Source organism: Equus quagga, chromosome 1 (assembly GCF_021613505.1).
Source record: "Equus quagga isolate Etosha38 chromosome 1, UCLA_HA_Equagga_1.0, whole genome shotgun sequence".
NCBI lineage: Eukaryota > Metazoa > Chordata > Mammalia > Perissodactyla > Equidae > Equus > Equus quagga.
Genome location: NC_060267.1, coordinates 52865670 through 52884612, shown reverse-complemented (window position 1 = coordinate 52884612; position 18943 = coordinate 52865670).

The following is an 18943-nucleotide window of genomic DNA, read 5'->3' as shown; positions in this document are numbered from 1 at the left end:
GCCCCCTCTCTGGGGTGAAGCCACCTGTTCTCAAAGGGGTGCCCCAAGCCTGCCTTGTAGCCCTCCCCTCCTTCCCTCGCTTAGCCTCCCACCACCTTCTTCAAAACCCTATCTGAAAAGAGAACTTCCTCCTCTAAAGTCCCCAAGGGTTTGAAGCACTGTTGTTTAAAGGAATGAGCTCCAATTTGGGGGATAGATAAGCCTCTACTCAAAGCAGGACTTAGGACTTGGCCACTTGCTACCTGTGTGACTTTGGGTAGATAAATTAACCTCTCTGAGCCTCAGTTTCTTCTTCTGTAAAATAAAGGTGCTGTGAGCATCATAGGCGACATGGGCAAAGCATCTGTTGTGGTGGCTGGCACATAAGAGGTGGCCGTTACTATTAGTGCACGCCCCACCCAACCTTCGTTTCTTTTTACATGCAGAGCTTGCACTAGCATAAAGTTAATTTAGTTCATGAACTGCCAGTTTATGAATGTGTTTTATGAGCCAGCACTTGGCTGACACTTTCATAGGCACTGTCCCACCTGTTTTTGTGACGTACGTGCTATTTTCGCCATTTTCTAGATAGAGTCGCAGAGGCCAGAGGTCAGGAATGTGAAAGTGGTTCTCCAAGGACTTCTCTAGCACCCTTTCCGTCCTCTCTCACATCTGCTTATCTCCTTACACCTGGGTGCACAGATCCTACACATGTTCTCAGCACCAGCCCGGGGGGGACAGATACAAGGGAAGCCCGTGGCCATCCTCCAGGAGCTGACCGTCTGGTGGGAGAGAGGTGAACTATTCAGAGAGAGAGAGAGGAGACTGCGCACACTCGCCGAGGGCCCGGGCTGTGCTTGTCTCTTCCTGTTGGAGCCTCGTCCTGTGGCACCCAGCCCAGGGCTCTGCTCAGCCGAGGCCCCTCGTCGGGGAGCGGAAGGTGGCCGACTGACAGGGATGGAGGCAGGCCCAGGACAGAGCTGGCCTCCTGCATCTCAAGGTAGGATGTGCAGCCTGTGCTGGGGCGCTTCCAGAAGGCTCCTCTCATGACTGACCTACCTGAGAACAGGGCTTATTTCCTTAGGCACGAGGCTTTAAACTAAGTTATGAGGGAGGCAGAAAGGTGAAAAGACACAATCCTGGCCCTCAGGGAGCCCAGAGCCCTGCAAAACCAAGGATGCCAGAAAGTAGCCTTAGCAAGCTTCGGAGAAACAGGCTCCAACAATCCGGTGTGGCCGTGCAGAGTGGGCAATGGGGTGATGAGGAAGGGGTGGGCCTGGGGGTCTCACAGAGGAGCTTTATGTGACCTTAGCAAAGACATGGTCACTAGAATTGAGATAATGCCTGGAGAATCAAGGGGAAGAGACTGACCTATTGAGAACCAAGGGGAGCCTTTTTAAAATTCCGGCCACAATGGATGGAAGGGAGAGGGGATGGTGCGAGGGAGAGATGGATACCCTGACTGTATTGGCAAGGACCCGGCAGGTCGCTTAAGTGACCCAGAGGATCCTGGTAACAAAGCGAAGCAGCAGTTGGGTGAAGTGAAAACAAATGTGGCTCGGGGCTGAGCTCACGTCCTGACTTTGGTGCTGCCCACCTCCCCCGCCCAGGCGTGGTGGGTCCTTCATCTCAGCCCCAGGCTCCTCCTTTGCCGTGGGTGTGGGGCCCACTCCCAGGGCCGGCTGAGTCAGGGGCCAGCTGCAGCAGCCCTCCCATGAGGGCGCTCCATGCCTTTCCTGCCCCCTCCTGGCTGCCCACCTGCCTTGTGCTGTCAGCCCTGTTTCGCTTCTCCCCAGAGCGCTGAGGACGTCGCCCCACATGTCATGAGAGAGGTGTGGAGGAGCCAGTCCTCTCACCTTCTGGGTGGAAGCACCCTTCCCCCTGGTGGAGAAATGGCCCCGACTAGCTGGGCCTATGAGCCAAGGTGGACAGAGGAAGGGGTGGCCCCAAATCCCAGCCTTCTGGTCCCAAACCCGCCGCCCTCAACTATGGCACCCCGGCCCCTTAGGGTTTGCTTCGGGATGACCTTTGCCATTTCTGGAGCTGTGGGATCCAGCAGGCACAGTTCTCCTCTCCTGCGGCCTGACCAAGTTCTAGTCAAGAAGGATCTAGATTTCTCATGGAGAAGAAAAGCAGCGAACCAACTCTATATTCCTTTCTTGCATTTTTATTTTAATATTAAAACAATCCTTAAGTGGGCTCCTCCTTTGTCAAATGGTAAACTGAGGCACAGAGGAGAGTACGAATAGGCTTTGTCCCACGGTGAGTCAGAATCAGACTCCTGGGGTGCTGAGCTCCAGCTCCTGACCGGAGGTGCAGGACCTTAATGTGCACACACATCACCGGGGTGGGTTACAGGCAGACCCCCTGGACTCACCCAGGGGAGTCAGGATTAGGGGGCCTGGAGTGAGCCCTGGCGCTTCAATGATCACAAATTCCCAGGATCCGTGACATGGGTGGCCTGGGGACCACACTTGACCTTTGTCCTAGACCTGATGTGCTCCTGCTTCCTCTGTATTTCCCCTTTCATGACACAGAGTGTCTTTCTCAGTCACGCTTTCTCTGCTCTGCTCAGGCTCCTGGCCCAGGCGTGGTCTGGTGGCACTCTCTGAAAACCTCTGCTCCGGCCGTCTGTCACTGCCATGGGCAGCCCACGGATGGGGCCCAGGATGGTGAGCTGCCCAGTGGCCCTGAGGGGACCGCTTGGAGGGTTCCTGGATATGTGAGCCAGCCCGCAGGTGTGGCATCTGAGCCAGGTGCTCTGGTCTCTTCCTCCCCGGTGGCGGCTAGGTGCTTGGGACAGGCCTGAGCCAGAGGGTCCTGCCGCCCTGGAACTTCTGTGCTGGGCAGACTCGGCTGCCCTCTTTCTCCAGGCCTCCTGCTTCGGGGCCCTAATCTCCCCTCCTCTAGGATTAGTCTCCCCGACGTCTCTTAGCTCCCTGAGCTCTCTTGCTCCCAATCTCCTGTCTGATCTCACCCCTCTGAGATCCCCAGCATCCAGCCTGCCAGAACGGAGCTGGGAGGCTGTGACTAATGTGCCTGAAGGTGAGTCATCTGCTAAATATAAAGACCCACTCACTCTCTGGATGCAAACGATGCCGAGGCTCGGCGTCCTTCCCACCCAAATCCTTCCTTCCTCAGGGGCCTGCTTAGTCCCCCCGAAGTTTATTCGTGAACAGCAAACAAACACCAAAGAGCAGCATGGGCAGCAGCATCTCATTGCCCTCTGGCTCTCTCCTGCTGATCTCTGTGGGTGGCAAATCTCCCTGTCTCTCCAGCTGCTCTGGGAGGAAGGGGTCCAGCTAGGAAGACCTGGCCCTGGCCCTCCATGGAATTATGAAGGAGGCGAGATTTCTCTTCAGGACTTCCCCTCTCCTCTTTCTGCCCTGTCCTTATTCAGGAGACGTCAAACTGCTGGTCCACTTGCAAAGGTGAAGATGAGCCTTGTAAACACATGTGCGGGACTGAATAGCTGACAGCGGGTTCAGGCGCCGGGCCCTGCTGTTGGACAGCTGCCCCCCAGTGTCACTCAATCTCTCCACATGGATTGCTTTCTACTTGCCCTGACTGCCGTGGGTCTTTGTCGCCCTTGCAATATGAGTCCTTGTAATACCTGTGCACCATTATATCTACGCAATGTCAAATGTATATTTGATACTTGACATTTACTTTGTGTCTGCTACTGAATTCGACATCTTACATTGATTATTTCAATTAATTTTCTCAGTCCTGTGAGACAGCTCTCTCATTATTCTCAGTTTACACATGAGGAAACTAAAGTGCAGAAAGATGAAAGCGATTGTCCAAAAGCACAATGCTAGGAGTATTAGAACCATTATTTAAACTAGTACTTTATACTTTAACTCTAAGCTAAACCAGGAACTTTCAAACTTTTTTGGATGCCAATCCATTGGAAGAAAAATATTTTATGTCACGATGTGGTGAAAAACACATGTACACACATGTGTGTATATGTACATGTGTGCATATCCACACACACATGCATGTGAAACAAATGTTTGAGGAGACACACTTACCCTTACTGCCTTCGAGTTCTATTCTATTCTATTCGATCCCTTTCTGTTCTGTTCTAATTTTATTTTAAAAATTATGTAGCCCACCAAGTTGTTTTCATGACCCTCTGTAAGGCATTATCTGCAGTTTGAAAACACTGGGCTAAACCGTACTTCAACTCTACTAATTGTTGCCCTGACGGTGTCTGGAGAGCTGAGTTCTAGTCCCCGGACAGGAACTAACTTCTGTGACTTCAGACAAGTGTCTTCATCTCCTGGGTCTCATCTCCCTACAGCCTGTTGTGTGATGAGTTTTGCTAAATGATCCTGGAGGCCCAGCTTGTGCCTTTCTTTACTCATCACAAACCCTGCGCTTACATCTCTCTCTGGGGAAGCGGAGCGGGCGCCTCCCCCAGCCATGTGTCTCACTTGTGTGTGCGTGTGTACATGTGTGATGCAGGGAGAAGACTGGCTGAGAGCCTGGCGAACCTTCACTCTCACTTTGTGAGCTCAATCGTGGCAGCACGGAATGTGGAGAAAGCACAGTTTCCACCCGTCTGGGATTTGTGATCTGGAACGAAACGGTACATTTTCTCACGGAAGATGTTAATTTGATTCCTCTCCTTTTATTTGTCTGCTTCTTTATCTTTCATTTCTCAGGCTTTCTGAAAGGCGAGGAAAGACCATTTCAATGGAGAGTAGGAGGTAGGAGTGGCAGGAGGGAGAGAGAGAAGTGTGATAAATGAGAACGGTGTGTCTGACTCAGCCGTGCTGGGTTCTGGCCTCCCCTTGGCCACTAACTGTCTGTGTCACCCTGGGCATGACCTGCCCCCTGTGGGCCTGTACTGGACACGAGAGACTTGGATGAGGTCTCACCTAGCCTAGGCATTCTAGAATTATGAGCTTCCACAATCGAGGCAGAAGAAGAGGGAGCAAACCCTTGGGTGCTGCTTACTATGAATGACCAATCTAAGAAATCCTGAGGATAAGAATCGCTTTGATATAATAACTAAAATGCCCTGTCATTCTCCTCTTGGCCTCGCTCAAAGTGTGTTTTTCTAGTTCCAATGACTTTCAACCTTCCATACTGGCCTGTGGTGGGTGGCTCTTCTGTGGACAGGCTGCATGTCTGTGCTAAATGCCAGAGTTTCCAGAGCTATCGGCACGCAGGCGTTTCCTGTCGCGTGGATGAAGCTGCAGAGGAGAAGTGATCTGCTCAGGTCCCAAGCTAGTTGGTGGCCTGGCCCTGTGGGTGACGGTCACTGCATCCATCACTGAGTCCAAGCCAGGCCTGGCCGGCTGGTGTGCGTGCAGGCCCTCGTGCACTTTGATTTTGGGAGGAGGGCTGAGCAGAGCTGGTATGCCTCCCAGGTGGTCCCATGGCCAGGCAAACGTGCTCGTCCCTGGGAGCTGGCTCTCCAGAACACAGCTCCCAGGTGGCAGTGTTGCTGAGGGCATCCCCACCGCTCTCCATGCCGAGCCACACTGCCCCGAGGCCTTGCTCCAAGGGCACCAGAGGCATGTGTCTTGTCTGGAGGCTGGCCCTCACTCACCCTTCACCTCTAGTGAGGACACTCAGGCCATTAGGCCGGTACCTGTGGCCCTCCCCACCATTCTGGGAGAAGGAGCATCCTGGCGGTGGTCTGAAGGCCAAGGGCCCCTAGGAAACAGAATTCCTTCTACCTGCATCTAGCTCCTCCTTCCTCTCTTGCTGGTAGCCCCACCAGAAGCCACCTGGAACTCGGCTCAGCTCTCTAACTGGCTACAGAATGCACAGACTGAAAGAGACTTTGAAGGTCATCTTAATTCCTTACCCAAGAGAAGACGCAGACCCTTCAATGACTACAGCCTCTGAGGGCAGAGGAGGACAAGCTGTTGCCCTTGAGTGGCTGGACTCCTGTCCCTGTGGCTGCGGCTGCGCCTGCCTCTTCAGTCCTCTCCCATTTGCATTCTCTTCCTCTCTTCCCTCCATCCAGGCAGAGAGTCCTCTGGCTCCCCTTGAAGAGGCAGGAGGAGGACGGTCACAGCATTGTCACACTCCAGAGCAAGAATGGCTCGTGTTTCCAGGTGCCCCTGACAACTACTTGTCAAAAATGAGCCAGCATACCTCCAGCTCCTCCATCCAGCCAACATTTATCAAGCACCTACTACGTGCTGGGCACTTCCCCCTCCTGAAAATGCACCTGCTCACAGCAGGCCTCTGATTCTTGTCCACGCGGGAATGAGGTGCAGCCCCGGAAGGCAGGGCACATGCGTGCCCCTGCCCCTCCGAGTGACGGTGCCGTGCCGGGCAAAGCTCGTGGGTGCGCCCTCCCATGCTTCTTCCTCGGCCCCAGCTAATTAGGCAGAATAGTGCTGTGGCGTGCTTGCAAGTGTGAGCAGGAGAACATTTCGGGAACTTCGAGTGCCTTGGAAAAAGGCGCATCCGCCTGCAGAACGCTTCCTGCAATTGCAGCAGAGGGAGGCGAATTGTGTCGGCTTGAGCTGGTTCAGAGCAGACGCTGCTGGTAAAGAAGCGCGGTGCCTTCTCCGGGAGAGAGGCGGCTGTCGCTCAGCTGGTGGAGAGGACTGGGGTCGATGCACTCTGGCTCCGCCCACTGTGAGCCCCTAGTAGGGAGGGCGAGGTGGAGACACGGAGCGCCTTCTCCACGTGCCTCCTGGGGACACGAACCTGGCTGCCAGCACCAGAGGCAGCGGCAGAGGAGTGAGCGCGCTGTGTGTTCAGGCGCCCTGCCGTCCTCTCCTCCAAGGATCCACAGCTTTATGGCCACGGGGCCTTCGCCTTGCAGAGCCTCACCCTAACCTAGAGGTCATCTCCAGCTATCAAGGGAAGACACGTGCCGACAGGAGCTTCCGTAGGACTTGGCGCCTGCATTCCGCGCATGCGCCGATCTCCCATCCATCGGGGGCTGGCTGCTCCGGCCAAAGGACACGCCTTACTGGTGGTCCCCCCACGGGCTGAGGACCCGGCCTTCGCTGAGCCTCCCTTAGCTCCTGTTGGCTGGAATCAAAATGAGTAAGGGGCTGAGGAGGAAAGAAAACGGGAAAAGGGTTATGATTTATCCCGTAGAAAACTACGTTAGTCCTTACAGAAAACTTTGAAAAGGAGCAGAGTTTACATCATCTTTTTCGGCCTGCAGTCTTATTTTTTTCCCATGCCCTGCCCTTTCCCAGGCCCGAGGGGAGCAGGCTAACTCATCCCTTGGAGAGCTGGGTGGAGGGTGGTGGAGTCGCTGCCCCACTGCTGGTGTTCGTCAACCCTGGAGTTCCATTGCCGCCGCCACTCCGCCAGAGTTTGCTCCTTCTCCAAAGCCCTGGGCTCCTCATGATGGGCTTCCTCATGATGGGCGGTCTCAGGGGTAGGGGTGGGAAGGGCCGAAACTTTGAAGCCAGGCCGGCCTGTGTTTGAGTCTCGGCTCAGTCACATACCAGCCATGTGACTTTGGGCAAGCTAACCACTCAGTCCCCTCATCTGCAAACTTGGAATAATAGGACCCACCTCCCGGAAGTACCTTGAGGATCAACTGAGATGAGGCGCATTTACAAGCACCCAGGACCACAATCGGCCTTCACCCCAAACACACCCATGCGCTCACGGAAGACACTCCTCCTCTCTCTCAGCCCCTCCGAGCGGCTTCTACTCATCAGCAGTCTTCCGGTTTGCAACATCTGCCTTCTTTACTTTGGGGAGTGGGGTGCAGGAAGCGGGCGCCACGCCTGTCTCCCCAAAGGTGACATTGCTTGGGATCAGAACATAGAGGTGCTCCGAGCCCTCAGGTTGGGGCTCCCCACCACAGGGGCAGCGGAGGAAGGGAAGCCGACTCCAGTTCCACTCCTTGCACCCCGGGTGAGGCCACAGGGCTTGCGTTTTCTGCCCTTCTCCGCCTGGTTCCTCTGTCGCGCTCTCTGAAGTAGACCATCTGGGCAGAGCCATTCACTGTCCTGCTCCGCGGGGAAGCCCGAGGTGCCTCTGCGGCCGGACAGTGGGCTCACAGCCCGGGCTGAATCCTCGGGACGCGCCAGCCCTCTAGTGGCCCGATGGGGAAAGGCATGCGCAGCCCGGGGCTAAACTGGCCGGTCAAGGAAACATGAGTTGCTGCGGGTGACCGGGTGTGTGGTCACCTGGAGACTCAGCAGCACCACGCGGCAGAAACCCAAACAGACCAAGACGTGAAGGTCATCCCTTGGACACACTCCAGACCTCAGATTTGGGGTTTCACTCACCCATTCGTTTGTTCATTCATTCCACAAATATCTATGGGGTGGCCACTGTGAGGGGTGGGGTGTGGAGACACAACGGTGATCAGGACAGGCAAGTCTACCCGGTCATGGAGTGTTTATTCTCGCGCGTGTAGTGTTTGTTGGGCGTGGGTGGGGGTCTTCTCAACCCTCCCCTTGCCTCAGAGTCAAAATTCAGCAGACACCAACCAGGCACCTAATTCATGCCAGGATCTCTGAAATCTGTTCCATTGTGAAAAGGTCTCAGCAATTAAATGACACAATATAATAGAAGGAGCTCTGAGCAGATAGTCAGTTGGACTGGGTTTGGATCCTGGTTCCTCCACTTACTAGCCGTGTGACCTTGGACCCATCGTGTGAACACCCAGCAGGGCCTGTTACTGTCCAGCAGTGTGCCGGGAGCTCGTGAACCAGCGATGGACTGGAGCACACTGTCCTCGGGCTCTCCAGGAGTGATGTGGGCACAGGAACATCCACCTGAGCTGTGGCCACACATGCTGATGTGCCTTTCATCTGGCGTGTGGAAGGAGCGGTCAGACTCTTGCTGCTTTATCATTAAAAGGAGGAAATCAACTGATGAAAATGAATTTCATACAATTTATTCAGCTTCACTGTGTGCCAGTGTTTCAGTTATCTGTTGCTGTGTAACAAACCAGCCCAAAATTTAGGAGCTTAAGACAACAGTTTTTTATTTCTCATGATTTCTGTGGCTTGACTGGGCTCCAGTGGGTGGGCAGCTTTTCTGCTGGGGCTGGAATGTCCAAAATGGCTTCTTCACACACACGTCTGGCACCTCCTCTGGGATGGCGGGACCAGTTTTTGGGGAGACGAGTGCTGACCAGGTGTCTCTCTGCAAAAGGTGTCTCCAACAGGGCACCTAGTTCTCTTCTAGGGTGGCTCAGGGCTCCAAGAGCTCCAAGAGTCTGTGAAAGGCTAAGTCCCAACACGCAAGCACTTATCGAAACTCTGGTCACATTGCTTTTGACAAAGGAAGTCACATGGCCAAGCGCAGGGTCAATGCAGCAGGGAACCGCATGAGGGTGTGAATTACGAGAGGCGTGTTCACTGGGACCTCCCGTGTAAGTGTCTTCAACAGCCAGCCAGGGTCCTGAGGTGAGGAGCCCTTGCTAATGCTGTGTGGCTGTGTCCCCAGTAGATTTGGGAATCAGGATGCTTGTTGCTGCTGCTCTCCTACCCAGGAATGACTTTTAATTGGGAAATTCTAACGCTCCTGTAGCCTGGCATGGCAGGGGATGATAGACAAGAGGTCTATGAAGTCTTTCTTGGTCTTGAGTACAGGCTCTAAAGGCTGACCAAACACCCCTCCCCACCAGCTTGAGGACTGGCGACTCCTCAGTAGTTCTCTGCTACATTTCTCTGAGTGGGAGCCATCCCAGCAGAGGCTGTCCGCACATAAAAGGAGCACCGTAAACTTCCGCCGTTATTTCTCCTTTCCTACATGTCATCGGTGAGAGAACGATGGCGTCGCAGGAATAAGGCATAATGGCGCTAGGGTGTGATGGTGAACACATCGAATTTTGGAGCTGGGCTGCAGACACAAGGTCCAAAAAACAATTTCCAGCTGTCAAGTCTTAGCTGTTTGTTCCATTTTTATCTCCAGCATAGAGGTTTGGGTCAATCATACTCCTCAGGTCATTAAACTGGTCTGTCCTCTTTTATTATTTATGTGTGTATGTATTTATTTATTCATTCTCTTTGATTGCCATCCCCACGCCTCACCCCCACTGGCAAGCAGTCCACTGTGCTTCATGACTATCCTCCTGTTTGCGTGCATTCTTCTGAGCAGTGCATTCCTCTCTTGTGCACATACATGTTTAATGTACATAAAGGGGTTTGGTTATAAATCTAATTTTGCGTTTCACTTTTTCCCTAGTACGTGGTCTTTAGGTCCATCCGTGTCACTGCATATTCTTCTCGATTGCTGTTCCGTGCGGGCCCTCCCCCAGCGCCTTTCTCCGTTTTGCTGTTTTACCGGGCCTTCTCCCAGGGGTGGGCTCCTGCATTGCCTCAGCTCCCGCCCCGCAAATATCACAGCTGGGGGCCTCCTCAGCAGACTTTGTGAGAATTTCTTTGGGCTGTCTGTGCAGGAGCAGAAGTGATGGTGTGCGGGGGATGTGTGTAACACAGCGACTTGGTAGTGTTTTTGTCACCTCACCGGACGCCGTGGCTCTCCTCCCAGGGACAGTGCCCCAGGGCAGACCCTGACTTCCCAGGCCAGCCCAGCGTTAGCCGTAGGTAGAAGATGCAGACACAGCCCCTGCTCGCCAAGTTCCTGTGACATGTTCCTCCCTGCATCCCTGGGACAGGGCCTCTGCGGACTTGGGTTTTCTGACCACGCTCACGCGGTCTGACTGAGCCCCTGGAGCCCCAGGCCGCATCTGCCCCCCTTGGCCCCAGTGCCCCGTCCACCTGCCCTCCTCAGCTATGTGTCAACAAGTCCATGTCATGGCAAATGCACCAAAACTATTGGGAAGTGGATCTTCTCACAGAGAGGAGCTCGATGAAGATGAGGATCCGACCTGCCCTGGTTACACGGCGCCCTCAGGTGAGCCAGGCCGACGCCTGAGATCACCTGTTTTAGACACTTCCCTTCACAGGAAAAGATGCCGAAACCCAGAAAAATGATCTCAAGACTGTTGGGTAAATGAGAGGCAAAGTCGAGGCCGGAACCCAGGGGCCTGGTCGTCCAGTCCCAGCCCCCCTCCCTCCACACCACTGCCTAGTTCCTCCTCCACTGTGGGGACCCCAGACCCACAGACAGCCCCCGACTCTGTCCCATGAGGTTGAACCCCTTCCTTTCCCGGCTCAGTCTTAAGAAAGATGCAGAAATACTAAACGGGCTTTGTTGGTATCTCTCCTTCCCTTTCCAATTCAATCAAAACAAACAAGAATAAATAAAATAGAGAAGGAGGAGAGAATAGCAATCCGAACTGTTTCTCAATAGTGAAAAGTCAGCAGTGGACTGAGGGAATAATGTCCTGTAAGAATTCTAGGCCAGTGGGTGTTTCCCCTGCTTTCCAGATGGAGAAACAGAATCAGAGAAGCACCAAGGGGGGACAGGGAAGAAATCTGGCCATTCTTTAGCCAATAGGTCTCAAACTGCCTGTCCGTATGGTTCCATGTTGTCCTGTCCATAAGTCACTAAAGTGGGTTTGGATCCTTTGTGCCCTCCTTGTGGCTCAAAGCATCATTCTTAATACCCTCATGTTATGCCTTTATTCTTTCGTCCAACGTTCCCTGAGAATCATAATAATAGTGGTAGCTCCAGAAACATTCAAATAACGTGTATATAACACTGTCAAAGTGACAAAGTCGAACATAAAGATTGATGAGAAATGTTAAATGTTAATTCTGGACAAGTGATTACTTGGGTGGAATGACAGGATTTGAAGATGAGGGAGAGAGTTGTGCTAATAAAGAAACAAGGATCTCATTGGACCAGTTGAAGGTCCTCCTCCCCGGACGGCCTCCTGCTCCACGTGGCAGCATGCTTGGGTGCCCCAGAACCTTCCCTCATGAGTTCCATGAGGCTAGGGGAGAAGGGCCCCCACAGCTGCCAGCTGACTTGGTTACCCACTAAATGGGAGAAGTGTCAGAGAGGGTGAGTGCTTTCTTTGTGCCAGTTTTGTGAACGGTCCAAAGAACCCTTTGAAGGGAATATGACACATACACACCCAGGAGTCTGTCTGCTTCTGTTCCCAGGGCTGTGCCAGGAACCGACAGGATCCCCGGCCCTGCAAGTCTGGCACTTGGCAGCTCCCAGCCCACCCCGTGCTTTGAGCTCAGGGAACGTTTTCTTATTTTTGAATTCACATACTATAAAATTCACCCTTTTAAAAATGTGCAATTCAGTAGTTTTTAGCTTATTCGTAGAGTTACATGACCATCGTCACAATCCAATGCCAGAAAAATTTTCATTGCCTCAAATAGAAACCTCATGCCCATTACCAGTCATTCTCAATTTCCTCCCTTCTTCTGCCCCCAGCCCCTGGCAGCCACTGATGCGTCTGCCTGTGCTGGGCACTCATGTGAATGGGTCAGACAACGTGTGGCCTTTTGTGACTGTCTGTTTTCACTTAGCATAATGTTTTCAGGGTTCATCTGTGTTGTAGGATGAATGAGTACTTCATTTTTATAGCTGAATAATATTCCACTGTGTGGATGTGGCACGTTTTATGTATCCGTGCATCAGTTGATACAGTCAGGGTGGAGGTTAGTACTAATCTGAGCTGAACTTGAAACCTAAAAACAGTCTGCAGCTTTTTCCATTTCCTGATCGGGTGGCTGATGTGACAAAATTAGAGATTTAGGACGATGACCGGGTGCACCTGTGAAGATAAGATCTGCTGTGAGGCAGAAAGAGGGGGCGATGGAATTGGGAGCTTCCTTCTCCTAAAGAGGAGGAAAAGTCAAGGTCACCCAGGGAATCTTTGTGCCAGAAGCAAACCTGAACTCCCTCTGTCTCCAGCTCTGACCATAAAGCCATAAAGCCACGGGTTTAACCGCGAGGCTTATTCTGGGGGTGAGAGCCCTGCGGTGGTTTCAGCTTTGTCTCATATTTCTCCTGGAGCTCCGTTGCACACCAGCCTGCCACACGCCTTCCTGGAATGCGCATGACTGATAACGGCCTCTTGCACCATTATCTGCCAAACCCTGTTAATGAAATGAGTGATTTATGAGCCTTGTTAGCAATGGCCCCCACTGTACAACGACCGTGAGTGCATGCGCAAGGCTGGCAGGGATGCCCTCCTGGGGCACCTGGGAGCCATCCTTACCACGAGCTCTCTCGGCTCAGCTGGATTGGGAGAGGGGGGCTGCTCAAGGTCATGGGGGTGCAGCCTGTGCCCTGCACACCCCGCGATGCATCAGAGCTAGGAGCATCTGGGGAAACAAGAAACGAGGCCAGAGCACGGCTCCATTTGTCAACTCTGACCTGCAAAGCTGGATGCTGCCTTCTCTCAGCACAAGGAAGGGACACACCGAAGGATCATGGTGACACGTGAGGGTCACTCAGGCCCAGGCAGACCGTTTGTCTGTGATGTTGGGTTTCTGGGCTGGTGCCTCCTCTCTCTTCCAGTGGTGGCTGTCCAGCCCTGAGTCCCTATTTCCTCTGGTCCAGTCTTCCTGCATTTCTCACACTCGCTGTTTCTCAAGGAAAGCAGGGAGGACAGGAGAAAGAAGATAGAAAGGGGTGTGGTTGGGGCAGGTAGGGCTGATCAAGGCCAATACAGGCAGAGATATGGAAAGTTACTTGGAGCACATCGTGTTCAGTGCACACACGTGTGGACACCTGCACACACACGCATGTACACATTTTCTCCTCATCTTGTCTTCAGGAATGTTCTATTCAGGAGTGAGGTCCTCAGGTTTGGAACTAGTTGCCCAGAGTTGCGACTGAGAAATGTGCCTCAACATAAAGGGACAAGACTCACGTATTGTTAAGGGGCTCTTGTGAAACGAGCAGAACCAAGTGGTCAGCCCCCTGTTCACCAGGGAGCCAGGTGTCGGACGCGTACAGGTGACAGTGGGTGTACACTGGCCTGACTCCGGCCCCCACTTAATCCTCAGCTGTGTCTGACAGAGGCTCTAGAAATGCTTGCAGATGTAGAGATTGATTTTGACAGCCCCCTGCATGCCCCTCTCTAAAAACTTTGAGGCAGCTTACAGCACTAATAATGAAACAGAAGGGTGAACTAATTTCTGTGAGAGCAGCGTGATGTGTGCAGAGCAGAATGAAATAGAGGGAGGATCAGTGCCTGCCGGGCTCTCCCTTGGGGCTGGAGTAGCTGCACACCAGACCCTGAGGGGTACAGCCCTTCCCACTCCCCAGAGGGGAAAGGGATGCCTGGGTCCTGGGAAGGAGGTGACGAGGTGCCTTTGATAGCACCCTGCAGGGGAGAAGGAAAAGTCCTGGGCCTGCTTCTCGGGGATCCCTCCCAGAAGATGGGGCAATGCCAGCACGCCCATCAGTGTAAGATCCAGACCAAGTTCTGTGGCCTGTCATCCAGCCTGAGCTGGGGAGAGAATTCTGTTATCTACTGCAGTCATTTTCAAAGTTCTGTAAAAGGCAGTGGTGCTCTTCTCTTCCCGTAAAATCTTGTGCAAGCTCCCCTGAGGGGCAGGGGAAAGAGAGAGAAGGAGGAGGAGGGAGGGAGGGAGGGGGGGAGAGAGAGAGAGAAAGGAGAGAACCTTCCTTGGTTCAAATGACAGTGGGACCTGGCCATTTCCCCATGGCCTCTCTCTCTCCACACACATGCGGCCGAGCACCTCTGCTCTGAATCCCAAGGGTCGGAAAAGCCCCATCTGATCTAAGAGAATGGATCGATACCAGGAGGGAAAGAGGGCAGGAAGGGGAGAGGGAGAGAGGAAGAAAGAGGGGAGGGAGGGAGGGAGGTTTTTAGTTGCTATTTGTACAGGATCATTGTGAGAACCAATAGGAAAATTTATATCCTGAGTCTGATAAATTGGGCTTCCTCTTCTTGTGAGGCAAGGTCACACTTCGGTTCTTTCCATCCTGGTGAAACAAACGTGGTACACCGGGAGACTGAAGAGCCAGTGTTGTGTACTTGCTGAGTGTGTGGGCTCTGGAGCCAGATGCCTGGGTTTGAATCCTGGCCATGCTGCCTAGGAGCTGTGTGATACTGGACAACTTACTTAACCTCTCTGTGCCTCAGTTTCCTCATCAGTAAAAGGGGCTGTCTATAGCACCTACCTGAAGAGGATTAGATGTGTTGGCGTGTATGTGGTGTTTAGAACAGTGTTTGGCACACAGCAATGACTTAAAAACGTTAGCTGTCATTATGTTATAGGTATCTAAGTGTACCATTTCTTGCAATGCCATGTTTTGCCCACACAACTTCCAGCCCCCTGCCCTCAGGTAGGTGCCCTGTCTCACCTCGAGGTTGCAGAGGTGGCTGAGCTGGCTCAGCATGGGGGCAGCCAGGGCTCTGTGAGCATGGTGGACAGCTGGTTAAGGAGGGTGACGTTTGTTGGGGTGGAAGGAATCCACGGTGACATCCAGTCATGATATTATTTTGCAGTTGCATGATGAAAGACGAGCTTTTCTCTAATCTTTATGATCTACGAACCCGAGGGTCCTTTTAGGAGGGGGTGTGTCGCAGATGACCAGCAGACTTCTCCCTCACAGCAGGTGTGTGCCAAGCTCAGAGAAAGGGCAATAGACTGGGGTGGGTCTTGCCTAAAATTCGTAGTCCCATTCTCTTGATCCCACGTGCTCCCTGGGGATAAGGTGGGGTGGCAACATCTCAGGTCCTGTTGAGGTTTTCCAACGTCTTCCATAACAAGCGTGAGGCTGTCCACACGGAGGGGGTTGGTGTTATGGAGACACCGGTGACAGCTGCCAGCAGAGTGGTGACGTCAGCCTTTAGTGCTGTGTGTACCTCTTCCTGACATCACCTAGGTTTCCATCAGCCTGTCAAACGCAGCATGGAGTCAGTCCCCACAGGCAGGTTCCCATGTACAGTCGGCCATCCGCTTCCACAGTTCCACATCCGCGGACTCAACCACCGCAGCTCTAACACTGTGTTTACCAAGCACGGTCGGTTGAATCCACAAACATGGAACCTGCGGGTACAGAGGGCCGCCTAAGGGATGTGAGCATCCTGGGATTCTGGTACCTGCGGTGGGTCCTGGAACCAACTCCTCATGGATACCAAGGGACAACTGCATACTCTGGATGATCAAACTCGCAAGCCAGCCTCTGTGGTACCGACAGTGCCTCTCATGGGGTGAGGACGGAAGGGTGTGTGGGAGGCTTTGTGGCAGGAGGGGCTCGCGTGAAACAAGAAAGACGACGGTGGAGAAGGAAGCGTGACCCCCTCAGAGAAGTGCAAGTTGGTGTGGATGCGTCAGGGAGGATGAGGCGTCCGGAGGGAGGAGGCTCCGGCTGGGATGAGGGCAACCTTGGAGTCCCAGCCAAATCATTTTGACTTGATTCCGTAGGAAATGGCGTGTGATGTGTGTAGGAGGCCACAGGGGTCTGTCTTCCAGCTGGAGCCCAGAGAGGAAACTTTCTCAGACAGAGAAGTCGGGGCGCCGGGAGGGCTGCAGCAGCCCATGCGAATGCATAAGGCGTACAACCAGGCGTGTGCAGCCGGCCGTGTCTCTAAACCAGATTCTCGAAGTGGGGGATTATCCGTTACTTTTTCTAGTTCTTCAAATCTCTTAATCCTCTAGGCCCTGAGCACGGATAATCCAGGGCTTATGCTGACGTGATTTTTCTCAAGCCTTCATAAGACCACAGTGTATTGTCTTGTCAGAAGGAGAAACTGAGGCACTATGTTCTAAACAGCCTGGGTCCAGGAACGGCCCCCAATCCCTGTGGAGTGAGACTTACATGGTGGGCTGCCCGGCCCCTTCCTACAGCAACCTGCCATCTAAACTTGGTTCTTTTTCCCAAATCTCATAACGAGAGGAGGAAAAGCTTGTACCTAAGGGATCTTATTTGGACCAACGGCCAGTTCAACTGCTCCTGTTCAGCACAGGGTGACAACCTGGGTTGGGAATTCCAGGGGTCCAGCATCCTTACCCTGTTGGTGAGCCGAGAACCAGAGGAAGCACAAGGATTCAGCAGGTTCAGAAAGATGTCCTGTATGCCTGATCCTTATCCGTGTGGGAAAGAGGCAGAGTGAGGAGGAAGACTTGAGCCTGAGAGGAGAGGAGGCGTGCAGTGTGTGATGTCCCCAAGCACGCCTGCTTCTCTGGTGGGACGGCCTTTGCAAAGAATGAAGAGTGCGGGACGCTGGTCACGTAGACCTAAGAGTAGGGAGTGGGCAGTCCGCCTCCCGTGGGTGCTGGCCATCCCTCCATCCCTGACTTTCTCCCCACCCTCTCTGGAGCCTCTGCCATCGACCTTTGCCCTCTGAGTTTCCTCCTCTGACCTGGGCTTCCTCTTGTTCTCATTCTCCCTGGGGCAGTGGGAACAGCAGGTGGCCCAGCCAAAGCATGGACATCAGCCTCAGTTCCCCATTCCCAGTAAGTGTGTGAGTATATGTATGAGAGAGGGCGTGTGTGTGTGTGTGTGTGTGTGTGTGTAGAGGTTGGGGATCATCCACAGATCAGAGCACGGGGGCAGAGAGCTTCTAAAGGGTTGGGCCCCCCCATGGGTCACACCCTTCACCCTGGAGCCTGGAGGGCCTGTCTCTTGGACCCACCACCAGCTTCAACACCTCGAGCAGCCAGAGCCGTGCCCGTCACTGACCGGAGGAAGGTGGAAGAAGACACGGGAGTAAGTCAAGCCCTTGGAGGGACTGGGTGCCGCTGGGCTCGGTGAGAGGCTGGAGAAGCCAGAGATGCTCAGAAAGAGCAGGCAGCACAAGGCTGGAGAGGAGAGGGAAACTGGGGCACTTTGTGCCTCTGCCCCTCCCCCTTGCTTGCTGCACAACAGCCATGCCCCCTTCCCTCGGGCCCTGCAATCTGGGGGCGCTGCAGAGGTGGGAGGTCCTACGTGGAGCAGCAAAGGGTGTGAGGATGGGAGGAGAGTGGTGGCCGATGGGGTCTCTCCAGAGGTGCACAGTGCTTGTCCAATGTCCAAAGGCAGGGACGATGGGGAGCCCCCAGCCAGTGGTCATGTTGTGAGGGAGGGAGAGAGTAAATGAGGGAGTGGTTTAGACAAGACAGAAACCCTGCTTTTACTCACAGGTCCTCACAGTGGCCAGTAAGTACCCTGGAAAAGCTTTGGAATAAATACTCCTGGGCCTTAGAAAACGGAGGTAGGAGATGGTATCATCTGGCGGGAGCTCTGGTTTGTTTATTCCCCCCAGACTGAGGTCAGACACTTTGAGGAACGGGAGACAGTGATGAGCAAGGCCTTGGAGCCAGCCGAGGGGAGGGCTCGGGGCAGGTGGGCAGGAGGCCAGCTCGGCCGTCCCCCTTCCCCTTTGCTTTTGTGGATCCGAGGACCAATTCCTGGTTCCCGGGACACTGGCCACTCCCTGCCACCCTCCTTTTTGTCTTCTAGCTTCTCCTGGTGGTGGCAGGCCCTCACGTCAGGTCCCAACAGGAGCCTCTGAGGCTGGCTGGACGCCTGCCACCAACAGCCTGGCCGGGTGGCTCTCTCAGGGTGCGTATCCTGTAAGGTGAGGCTGTGGGGGCCCTGCAGAGTTCTCTGGTCTCCTCTTTGTTGGGTGCCTGCGGGATAAATAGCGCCATGATCTTCCTGTGCAGAAGGCTGACCAGCCTTGGTGGGAACAGACACAGGAACCGGGGTCTGTTCCTTCTTCGGCTGCACCGTCTTCCTGTGGAGACACAGATTCCCATCGCGGGCTCCCATTTTCCTGTTCCTTAAATAAAAAAGCAGAGGTCAGTGGCAAGCAAGAAGGAAATTCGTTATCTCCCTCACACCTGAAAGAAACGCCTGCCGCCTCCTGTCTCTCCCTGGGCTCTGTCACCTCCGCCCAGTTTTCTGAGCCCCAAACCCAGTGTTCCTTCAAGACGCCTTGCTCTCAGCAAATTGTCAGTCGGCAAGTGCGCCCCGGGCACGTGCTTTGTGCCAGGCTGTGCCAAGAGCTGCAGAGTCAGCGCTGGGTGAGACACACCTGCCGTCCAGGTGCTCACGGTCCGGGAGAGGGAACAGATGCGGAAACAGGTGATTACAAGTCAGTGTGAGCCAGACAGCGGAAGTGTGCACCCAGGACGGGCAGGAGGGCAGAGACCCCCTTGGGGTGTGGGGA